The 12,045-nt window shown below is 45.0% G+C and overlaps 1 protein-coding gene across 2 annotated transcripts in view; it reads left to right on the top strand.

The window, feature by feature from the left end:
• The window catches only part of LOC126284024 (fatty acyl-CoA reductase 1-like), a 244,364-nt gene that overhangs the window by 109,864 nt on the left and 122,455 nt on the right, over positions 1-12,045 (top strand). For both annotated transcript variants that reach the window (XM_049982575.1, XM_049982574.1), the window contains one exon: positions 6,420-6,517. The gene's annotated coding sequence lies outside the window, so the exon portion shown is untranslated. The remainder of the gene's footprint in view (positions 1-6,419; positions 6,518-12,045) is intronic.

The raw sequence follows: 12,045 nt of genomic DNA, 5'->3' as shown, positions 1-12,045 counted from the left end.
GACCTGACTTTTTTTCAGTCACTTTAAACCCTTTTCTAGTCTAGTACCTACGGTACCCTAGTGCCATAAGAGGAGGTTTTCATCTGATCATTACATCCAGAAATGGTAACGTGTCGTGTTTTCTCACTTCCATCGGGAACCGAATATTCGGAGCGAGTTCAAATGCTGGAGAAACATAAATAGTGATTCTGTTCCATAGAGTCATACCCCAAGGTACCGCCAGAAGCAGGAAGGAATCTGATCCCCGCCCCTTCCGAGTGCAAGTCACGCAGAGTGGGATCGTGGTTACCGCACTGGGCTCGTCCATGGGAGAGCGGTGCTTCATCTGGCGTACGCCAGGACGGCTTCTTTGAAATGCATACGGTCGATATCCTACCCCATGTTTCCCAATAAGAGCATCTGATCCGTCTGGAAAGAACACGTAGCCGACGACACCTTAGATCCAAATCTTTCCCCTTTTCTTCCTTCCAAACGCGAGGCCAATGTCTTAAACACGGCACCACTGGTAGCTAATGCGTGATAGTGATCCCATGTGGCACTGATATACTGTTAGGAGATTTATACTTCCAGAGACGCTGAGCAGAACGCACATGTTGCAACGAACACGGAGATGGAGTGTATGTACGGTGGAGGGTCAGTCTTATCGTTGATTCCAGTAACTGGACTACAGGGTTGGTGTTAAGTGAATTTGGAAGCCACCGGAGTTGCTGAATGCAATCGACGTGCCCTCGGAGACATTTCTCCACAGGCATCACACCTCTTTGGTTAGATGTTTACTCGTATTTGAATGTTACATCATGGATGGACTGATTCTAAGTGCTCATGGTCTATGGCAGCAGTAGCTTCCATCAAGTGCATTTTTACAGGAGATAAATCACCTGTTACACTAAATAATCATGCAATAGTCGCTGAAATTTTTCAGCCACCTTCTCGAACCTTCTTGATGATATACTGACGGTTTCTTTTAACTAGGACCGTTTTCTATTTTATATGTTTTTATGACGGATGCATTTTATATATAGTTACTTTTGCGTGCTTTTTCGATTTTGTATGTCTTTATAATAGATGGGTTACATATCTAACTACTTTTGCGTAAATTTCTGTTACTTTTACTTCATTTTACCTGCGTACAAGATAGGACCATATTGCTTCCTCTATTTGTTTCTACTACATTGGTTTCTCGTTTTTGTAGACAATCTGATGATGTGCCAAAAGGATGAAACGGGTTATTGGTATTAAATAACTTTGCAGCCAAGACTGTTTTTATTCCGAAATGATATTCAGACTTGAATTTTGTTCTTCCTGATTACGATTCAGCGTTTTCACCATTGCGGCGTTCCGCTCGGCAGGAATCTCATAAAGCTGATTCCAGCCATTGTCACGCTCACGGAGCAGTGTAAAAAGCATGACTTACTGAGAAAACGATTTTCCAGCCGTCAACCTTCCAACTACTATTTTCGTTGTACCAAGTAATTCGTGTTCTGTAAAGCACGTGTCTTTCACTATGAAAACAAAGTCTTAAGTCAAATGTGATCACAGCCACAGCGTACTTTTTGAATAAACATCATCGTAAATGTCAGCAGAAGACTTCTGGCATAAGGACTCACCCTTCTCTGCCAACATCCTTTTCAAGGAGGATAGAAGAGCGGACAGATGTTCGGAGCACCCTCTTGTCTTGGGGTAGGAAGTTGCCTCTAGTGGAAGTATCAACAACGATCAACAGTATGAAGATGCAAAAGGTAATGCAAACCATTGTACAGAAGGAAATTCAGCTTGTAACTCTCTAAGTTTCATGAAGCTCTCTCCATTAGCAACAAGATTCTGGATTGGCTCCCCATTCGTATTTCGTGGAGAGAGTTGACAATCTAGAGGCAATCTTGAGAAAGGAATTGAAAAATCAACAAAAGTGTAACATCCTACGGGTACAACTGTGGAAGGCCAGAAGATTGAATGATGTAGGACGATAGAAAATCTGAAATTGGAACCGCAATGACTGAATTTAGATATACACTGAAGAGCCAAAGAAGCTGATACACCTGCCTAATATCGTGAAGGGCCCCCTCGAGCATGCAGAAATGCCGCCACACGACATGCCATGGACTCGACTAATGTCTGAAGTAGTGCTGAAAGGAAATGACGTGAATACTGCAGGGCTGTTCATAAGTTAGTAGGTGTAGAGGGGGTGGAGATCTCTTCTGAACAGTACGTTGCAAGGCATCCCAGATATGCTCAATAACGTTCATGTTTGGGGTGTTTCGGGACCAGCGCAAGTGTTTAAATTCAGAAGAGTTTTCCTGGAGCCACTCTGTAGCAATTATGGACGTGTGGGGTGTCGCATTGTCCCGCTGGAATTGCTCAAGTCCGTCGTAACGCACAATGGACATAAATGGATGCAGGTAATCAGACAGGGTGCTTACGTACGTCTCACCTGTCAGAGTCGTATCTAGACGTATCAGGGGTCCCATGTCACTTTATCAGCTTGAACAGTCCCCTGCTGATATGCATGATCCATGGATTCATGAGGGTGTCTCCATACCCATCCACGTCCATCCGCTCGATACAATTTGAAACGAGATTCATCCGACTAGGCAACATGTTTAGTCATCAGCAGTCCAATGTCGGTGTTGACGGGTCCAGGCGAGGCGTAAAGCTTTGTGTCGTGCAGTCATCAAGAGTACACGAGTGGGCCTTCGGCTCCGAAAGCCCATATTGATGATGTTTCATATGGCTCTGAGCACTTTGGGACTTAACATCTGAGGTCATCAGTCCCCTAGAACATAGAACTACTCAACACACATCCAGTCCGAGGCAAGATTAGAACTTGCGAGCGTAGCAGTCGCGCGGTTCCGGACTGAAGATGATGTTTCGTTGAATGGTTCGCACGCTGACACTTTTGATGGTCCAGCAGTGATATCTGCAGCTATCGGCGGAAGGGTTGTACTTCTGTCTCGATGAACGATTCTCTTCAGTCGTCGTTGGCCCCTTTCATGCAGGATCTCTCTCGGGCCACAGCGAGATTCCTGATATTCACGGTAGACTCGTGAAATTGTTGTACGGGAAAAGCCCTCCTTCATCACTACATCGGACATTCTGTGTTCCAACGCTCGTGCGCCTATTATAACATAACACCACGTTCAAACTAACTAAAATCTTGATAACCTTCCGTTGTAGTAGCAGGAACCGATCTAACAAATGCGTCAAACGCTTGTTGTATACTATTGAACCGGGTATTAAAGATAAACAATGTTTTGCTGTTAGCCAACTGCCAGAGTGAAAAACAAAATAGTGTGGGAGAGGGGATTTAAAAAAAAAAGACTTGTTCGACAAACCTGGATGTATTATTATAACGTACATTAAAAACCATAGAACTTTTATTTGAAGATTTTTTTCCATATGTGTTACAGTTTCATTTGACCCCTTAACAGCCATATGGGGACGTACAACATATACAAAGCTCATCAACATCGAAGAATGTCCCTTGGGCGAATTTACTTGTAAGACATTCCTGCAATCATGTCAACTTAAGAAATCCCTGACACCAGGCAGAAATTTTGACAGAACTGCGAAGCGCGAGCGGCTGCAGGTGAAAACATTACAGACGTTTCCAAAAGCGCGTTGCAGAAACTATCCGGGACCGTCTCACACCGAATCTACTGCAGAAGTACATATAATTTTTCGCTTGTAATAGAAAATTGGCAAAACGAATACCCTGGCAGTATCTTGTTTGTAAGCTAGTGGGTCTATAATTCAGCAGATTACTTCTATTTCTCTTCTTGTGTATTAGTGTGACCCCCACAACTTTCCAGTCTTTAGGAAAGGATCTACAATGATGAGCCAAAACGTCATGACCACCTGCTTAATAGCTTTTTGTCCGTCTTTGTAACGAAATACGTAACTGATTCTGCGTATCAGGGATCCGACAGTTTATTGGTAGGTTTATGGGGGTATGCGGCATTATATGTCTACGCACAGTTAATGTAATTCGTGTAAATAACAGGCCGCTGTTTTGCGTACGGGGTGACGGCGCCCGATAGTAACCCAAATGGGTTTCATAGGATTTACGTCAGATGAATTTGGTCGCCGAGAGTTGAATTTATTGCTCCTCAAACCACTCTAGCACGGAAGTTTTGGAAATTTGTGGTAAGATCTTATGGGACCAAACTGCTGAAGTTATCGGTCCCTAAACGTACACACTACTTAAGCTAACTTACGCTAAGTCAACACACACACCCACGCCCAAGGGAGGAGCCGCGCGAACCATGACAGGACAGCTGAGACCTCGCGACTAACCCACGCGGCACACTGTAACACGATTTTGGCTCGGAGACTGCTTATATGTTGCATCGCCGACGGGGAAGACATCAAGCATGAAGCGATGCAGGTGACTCACAGCTATCAGTGTGTTTTCAATTACTGTCACAGGTCCCACGCAAGCGCAGGAGAATGTCTCCCATACTATAATACTCTTCCTATCATCCTACGTTCGGGGCACGCTGGAAGTTTCCAGCCGCCGTTCACCTCGAAGATGGCGTTTATGGAGACGACCAGCGACCTAGTGTAGGAGAAATGTCATTCACTCGAAGAGTCGACACTTTCCCACGGATCGACGGTCGAATCCCGATGGTCCCGTGCCCACTGCAATCGTAATTGTCGATGTCGTTGGGTCAACAAGTGAACAAGTCAGGGATGGTCTGCTGCGGAACTCCATGTTTAACAATGTAAGCTGAAGGGTGTGTTCTCCGAAACACTTGTGCGTGCACCAGCATTGTGTTCTTTCGGCAGAGATGCCACACATTACTATCTACCCTACTTTACCGAGCAGACAAGCCTCCTAACCCCACGTCCTGTGAAAAGTTGTGGACGTCCAACCATTTAGCACCTAGTTGTAGTTTCGCTGTCCTACCTCTCTCCGTAGATGCTCACGACAGTAGCACATGTTCATTCGACCAGCTTCATCGTTTTCGATGCACTCGTTCACAGGCTCTGCGTAATAATAATCTGCCATCTGTCAATGTCGCTTATCTCAAGGCATATCTCCACTTAAACCCCATATCTTCACTAGGGTGCCGAGCGGTTCTAGGCGCTACAGTCTGGAACCACGAGACCGCTACCGTCGCAGGTTCGAATCCTGCCTCGGGCATGTGTGAGTGTGATGTCCTTAGGTTAGTTAGGTTTAAATAGTTTTAAGTTCTAGGGGACTGATGACCTCAGAAGTTAAGTCCCATAGTGCTCAGAGCCATTTGAACCTTTTTTTTCACTAGGGTAATACCACGTCCGTCTCTGCTCCGCTTACATATTTTTGTTACTGAGTCACGTGCACACAGCGTCACCACGGAGGATCCAGCCTCGCGGTAGGCTGTGGTCATAATGTTATCAGTGTTGGCGAATACCAGAGTGGTTCCTTAAACATGCTCTCATTGCCTCGCTATTGACTTAGTAGACAGTGTCGGAAGTTCCATGCGGCTTTTCGCGGATGATGCTGTAGAGTACAGAGGAGTTGCAGCATTAGAAAATTGCAAAGAAATGCAGGAAGATCTGCAGCGGATAGGCACTTGGTGCAGGGAGCGGCAACTGACCCTTAACGTAGACAAATGTAATGTATTGAGAATACATAGAAAGAAGGATCCTTTATTGTATTATTATATGGTAGCAGAAAAAACACTGGTAGCAGCTACTTCTGTAAAATAACTGGGAGTAGGTGTACGGAACGATTTGAAGTGGAATGATCATATAAAATTAATTGTTGGTAAAGCGTGTGCCAGGTTAAGATTCATTGGGAGAGTCCTTAGAAAATGTAGACCATCAACAAAGGAGGTGGCTTACAAAACACTCGTTCGACCTCTGCTTGATTATTCCTCATCAGTGTGGGATCCGTACCAGGTCGGGTTGACAGAGGAGATAGAGAAGATCCAAAGGGTTATTAGGTAAGCGTGATAGCGTTACGGACATGTTTAGCAAACTCAAGTGGCAGACTCTGCAAGAGAGGCGCTCTGCATCGCGGTGTAGCTTGCTGTCCAGGTTTCGAGAGGGCGCGTTTCTGGATGAGGTATCCAATATAGTGCTTCCCCCTACTTATACCTCCCGAGGAGATCACGAATGTAAAATTAGAGAGATCAGAGCGCGCACGGAGGCTTTCCGGCAGTCGTTCTTCCCGCGAACCATGCGCGACCGGAACAGGAAAGGAAGGTAATGACAGTGGCACATAAAGTGCCCTCCGCCACACACCGTTGGGTGGCTTGTGGAGTATAAACGTAGATGTAGATGTAGAAATGAGGCTGTGCTCCGCGCCTAATGAGGTGGGCCAACCTCCTCCAAGCTCACCGCTGCCCTGAGCAATGCACTGTGGGACGCGTGGCTTGGTGTACGCAGCCAGGCGGCGACGCTGACTTCTGCCGTAACCGTTCTCTCTCTCTTTGCAGAGGCGCTCCCGGAATCGCAGCTAGCAGCAAACCTCTCGCCCCGCCAGTGCCTAGTCGTCCCAGCGGTGCTGCTCCAGCATCACAGCGGACCATTTCTTGTGAGTACTCTACACACCAGTACTCCTGGTCTTCACATGTTCGTCTACGAAACCGTATCCAAGTGTACAACCTTTACCGCGCATTTGATAATACTGAGAAAACTACACGGCTGGTATATTTGATGATTTTTAATCTTCCAGGAAGTTTCATATCAGCGCACACTCCGCTGCAGAGTGAAAATCTCATTCTGGAAACATCTTCCAGGCTGTGGCTAAGCCATGTCTCCGCAGTATCCTTTCTTTCAGGAGTGCTAGTTCTGCAAGGTTCGCAGGAGAGCTTCGGTAAAGTTTGGAAGGTAGGAGACGAGGTACTGGCAGAGGTGGAGCTGTGACGACGGAACGTGAGTCGTGCTTGGGTAGCTCAGTTGGTAGAGCACTTGCCCGCGAAAGGCAAAGGTCCGGCACACAGCTTTAATCTGCCAGAAAGTTTCATATCAGCGCACAGAGTGAAAATCTCATTCTTGATGATTTTTGTTGCTTTCCAGAACTATTTGGTGCCTGGTGTGTCTCTGGTCCTTACATATCACCCGAAAGTAAAATTATTGACTGTAAATTATCACCCATTGTCAGTTCTTCATCTTCATTTGGTTTGCGAATATCCTGATTTAACAAGTGTTTGAACTGCGTCTTTATTTGCAGTTAGTGAGATGCACAGATTGCATGCACCAGGAGCGGGGTTAAATTCCCAGAGAGGTCTTAGAGAGGTTTGCCGTGCTTTTCGCAAACGGGTTGCCGAAAATGCTTACAGATTAAAGCGTTAACTTTCGAGACAAGCGAGTGAACGAGATCTGGCTCTAGTCAGCGCGGCAGACTGAGGGCCTTTGTTTATGGACAGTTTTGAAAAAAAAATTGGAAATTTGTAGTAAGGTCCTATGGGACCAGGACCAAACTGCTGATGTCAGCGGTCCTTAAGCTTACGCACTACTTAATCTCACTTAAATTAACTTACGCTAAGGACAACACACACACCCATGCCTGAGGGAAGACTCGAACCTCCGACTGTGGCAGCCGCGCAGACCGTGAAAGGTGCCTGTGACCGCGCGGCCGGACAGTTTGAAACTTCATCATAAAAATGATACTTGAACTGCTGAGTGACTTTGACTATACTGTATCTTTGCTTGTCTTTATCGTTTCAACACTGATCCACAATATTCTAGCGCAGCGCAATCTGACTGCTCAAAAGATGATAATCTGACTTCAAATAATTAATACAAAAGTATGGCCCTGAATTACAAGAAATCCTAACCGTAACCTATACATTTCATAAGACACTTAACTCACAAAAATCTTCATTACACGAACTACAGCAATGACGCAAGCACCAATACTGCCAGATAAATAAAATATTTTAACTGCTGTAGGCTCTAACTGCTGATAGGCATGTGGTTAGCAAATGAAAGATTTTGTTGCAGAGAAAACAATGTATTTACGTTAATAATGTGACAACCTGTTCAAAAATTATATAATCGTGCATGACATTCTGTTCCAAAAATTATAGTATCGTCCATGACATCCAGTTCCAAAAATTATATAATCATCGACAAATTACATTACGATGAAGGACACATGTCCAGATCGTCCGTTCGGGCTAACACTTGAAACCTCTAACCTCCATCACCGCTGGCTCCTCACTCTCAAATTCCACCACTGCTGGCTGTTCACCTCCAACTGTTAGTCCGACCAGCCACAGAGAGTCTCTGACAGAGTGCGCACAGTACTGTCAGAAATATTAATGCGAAGCACTACATAGCGGTGCCACCATACAAACGCATAACAGCCTACTTACAAGTTTTCCAAGGTCCTCTACGTAAAGCCTTGCTGCTGCCCAGTTAAAACACGATAACCCACAGACCAAAGTTTATACGATTCACTAACAAACTGCACACAATGCTTCCGTCTGCATGATGTTGACTCTAAGTGACATGTACATATGCAGACTGAATCGACGAATGAAAATTTGTCCAAGGCTAAAATTCGAACCGTGTCTCCCGCTCACTATGCAGATGTGCTAACCACTACGCCACCCTGGCACAGTGGGTTTGCACAGCTGCACAGACTACCCTAGCACGCCTCCCTCCGCAGTCAAAATTCCCATTTACGTCTCAGCCCACTTTGTATTCACCATAAACTCGAACAGAATTGCATAGTACCACCTCAGTATCGAACGAGACGTGGTCTCCTGCTAAAGACACACACGTATATGCCTTTATCAAATGAAACGATGTGGTTCCAAAGACAGCAGGAGAGTCGGGTTCGAATCCTGGCCTTAGTGCAAATTTTCAGTCGTCGCTTCAGTCTGCATATATATACAGGGTGTTCCAAAAATGACCGGTATATTTGAAATGGCAATACAAACTAAACGAGCAGCGATAGAAATACACCGTTTGTTGCAATATGCTTGGGACAACAGTACATTTTCAGGCAGACAAACTTTCGAAATTACAGTAGTTACAATTGACAACAACAGATGGCGCTGCAGTCTGGGAAACTCTATAGTACGATATTTTCCACATATCCACCATGCGTAGCAATAATATGGCGTAGTCTCTGAATGAAATTACCCGAAACCTTTGACAACGTGTCTGGCGGAATGGCTTCACATGCAGATGAGATGTACTGCTTCAGCTGTTCAATTGTTTCTGGATTCTGGCGGTACACGTGGTCTTTCAAGTGTCCCCACAGAAAGAAGTCACAGGGGTTCATGTCTGGCGAATAGGGAGGCCAATCCACGCCGCCTCCTGTATGTTTCGGATAGCCCAAAGCCCAATGCATATCGCCGTCATCAATCCTGTGCACTATATCGTTAGCGAATGTCTCTCGTGAAGCAATGGTAGCGACGCTGAGGGGTTGCCGTGTTTGAATTTTGTATGGATAGAAGTGTAAACTCTGGCGCATGAGACGATACGTGGACGTTGGCGTCATTTGGACCGCAGCTGCAACACGGCGAACGGAAACCCGAGGCCGCTGTTGGATCACCTGCTGCACTAGCTGCGCGTTGCCCTCTGTGGTTGCCGTACGCGGTCGCCCTACCTTTCCAGCACGTTCATCCGTCACGTTCCCAGTCCGTTGAAATTTTTCAAACAGATCCTTTATTGTATCGCTTTTCGGTCCTTTGGTTACATTAAACCTCCGTTGAAAACGTCGTCTTGTTGCAACAACACTGTGTTCTAGGCGGTGGAATTCCAACACCAGAAAAATCCTCTGTTCTAAGGAAAAAACCATGTTGTCCACAGCACACTTGCACGTTGTGAACAGCACACGCTTACAGCAGAAAGACGACGTACAGAATGGCGCACCCACAGACAGCGTTGTCTTCTATATCTTTAACATCACTTGCAGCGCCATCTGTTGTTGAAAATTGTAACTACTGTAATTTCGAAAGTTTGTCCGCCTGAAAATGTACTGTTGTCCTAAGCATATTGCAACAAACGGTGTATTTCTATCGCTGCTCGTTTAGTTTTTATTGCCGTTTCAAATATACCGGTCATTTTTGAAACACCCTGTATATCATAGATGCTTGAGACTTGAAAGGTCAAAAAAGTCGCTCTGAGCACTATGCGACTTAACTTCTGAGGTCATCAGTCGCCTAGAACTTAGAACTAATTAAACCTAACTAACCTAAGGACATCACACACATCCATGCCCAAGGCAGGATTCAAACCTGCGACCGGAGCGGTCGCTCGGCTCCAGACTGTAGCGCCTTGAACCGCAAGGCCACTCCGGCCGGCCGCACAGTGTCATTTGATTAAAGTATTTGTTCCTGGGACTCAGGCAGGGTCCCCGTTTTTCGATGTTGAGGTGCTATTCCAACACAGCTGGAGAGTCTCTGCAATGCTATTCGAGTTTATGGGAATACCAAGTGGGCTGCTAATAGGAATTTGAATTGAGAGAAGCGGACGTGCTAGGGTAGTCCGTACAGTTATGTCCCTAGTGAACAGCAGACTCGAATCCCAGTCTTAGTACAAATTTTCATTTGTCACTTCAGTCTGCATATATACGTCATAGATGTTTGAAACTTGAAAAGGCCTCTGGAACCACATGATGTCATTTGATCCGAAGCGTGGCGTTTAGGCAGTTTTACTCCTCGTTAAGGCAAAATCTGGACTGTTGGCCAATTTCCGACACAGAAAACGTGATACAGAAACGCCTCGGATACTATAAGACGCAAAACAAAGTTTACCTAATTCGCAGACAGATGGCCCACTTAATTTCTTTCCCTTAGCTTATTTTTCTACTGTGGCGACAAGAATAGCATACGGCAACCAAGTTTGAAATTCTGGTAGTTTCAAAAGGATTCCTGATTGAAGGTAGTAACTTGAGGCGAATTTTAAGTTAAGCAATGAAAGTAAACCTGCATCTTCGTGCCAGTTGTAACTCACCAGTTCATGTGGTTGCTAGCAGACTCAGAGATATGACGGTAACACAATATCAGAAGGTGTTTTGCGTTTTCAGTTTCAACAGGTACAATCGTGAATTGTGATTTTCATAGAGGATACTGCACTGCACCTGTTGCAGGGCAAGGAGCGTAACGCCATTGGCCAACAATTTTGCCTGATCTTATGCTATCTGATTTTGTTTTGTGTTTGTGAAAAAACTTCGTTTGTGTAGCTATGCTTGCAACAACTTTGGCTGAAGTGTAACTCCGCACACCAAGATCGGTAACTGCAGTCACTCCAGATACGTGGGACGAGTTTGGCTACCAAGTACATGTCTTTCCGTTGTACGGTGGAGCCATCATTCAACATTGTGATAGGTTAATGAGAAGTTTGATCCCAGTGGCAACTGAAAAAGTACTACAAGGCTGAATGTGCATGCATTTAAAAGTTATTATCTTGGACTATCAGATGGTTCTTTTGATAAGAAAAACTTTATAGTCCTATGTCTAACTTATAATTTACTTCAAATTTCTGTCTTCATTCGAGTAGAAGACATAATCTTGCGAAACTAGATGACGAATCTTTCAGAAAGACGCTGTAAAGTAAATGTTTCAGCTGAGGAAAACGGTAGCTGCGTGCATCAGATTCCACGCTAGGAAAGAGATTATTGCAAATGTGAGATTGATTCATTTGAAAACGATGCTCTGAAAGTCCTCTCTCATCCTTGTCCTACGCGCGATTGTGTTTCGATTCTAATTACTCCTAAGTCGAAGGGATGTTAAGTTATTATTTACCCTGCTCATCGTCAGGCTCACAATTTCGATTGGGTAGGCCGTAAATGCAAAAAAAAAAAAAATGGTTCAAATGGCTCTGAGCACTATGGGGCTTAACATCTGTGGTCATCAGTCCCCTAGAACTTAGAACTACTTAAACCTAACTAACCTAAGGACATCACACACATCCATGCCCGAGGCAGGATTCGAACCTGCGACCGTAGCGGTCACGCGGCTACAGACTAAAGGGCCTAGAACCGCACGGCCACATCGACCTGCCCGTAAATGCATCATTTACTGTTGGCATATGACTCATTCAAACATTATATATGTTTGCTATTTGTCCATCTTCTTGTCTCGCTCATTCAAGCAATATTTA

Source organism: Schistocerca gregaria, chromosome 8 (genome assembly GCF_023897955.1).
Source record: "Schistocerca gregaria isolate iqSchGreg1 chromosome 8, iqSchGreg1.2, whole genome shotgun sequence".
Classification (NCBI taxonomy): domain Eukaryota; kingdom Metazoa; phylum Arthropoda; class Insecta; order Orthoptera; family Acrididae; genus Schistocerca; species Schistocerca gregaria.
The sequence above is the reverse complement of the archived record's forward strand: the minus strand, read 5'-3'. Positions and strand labels throughout refer to the sequence as shown.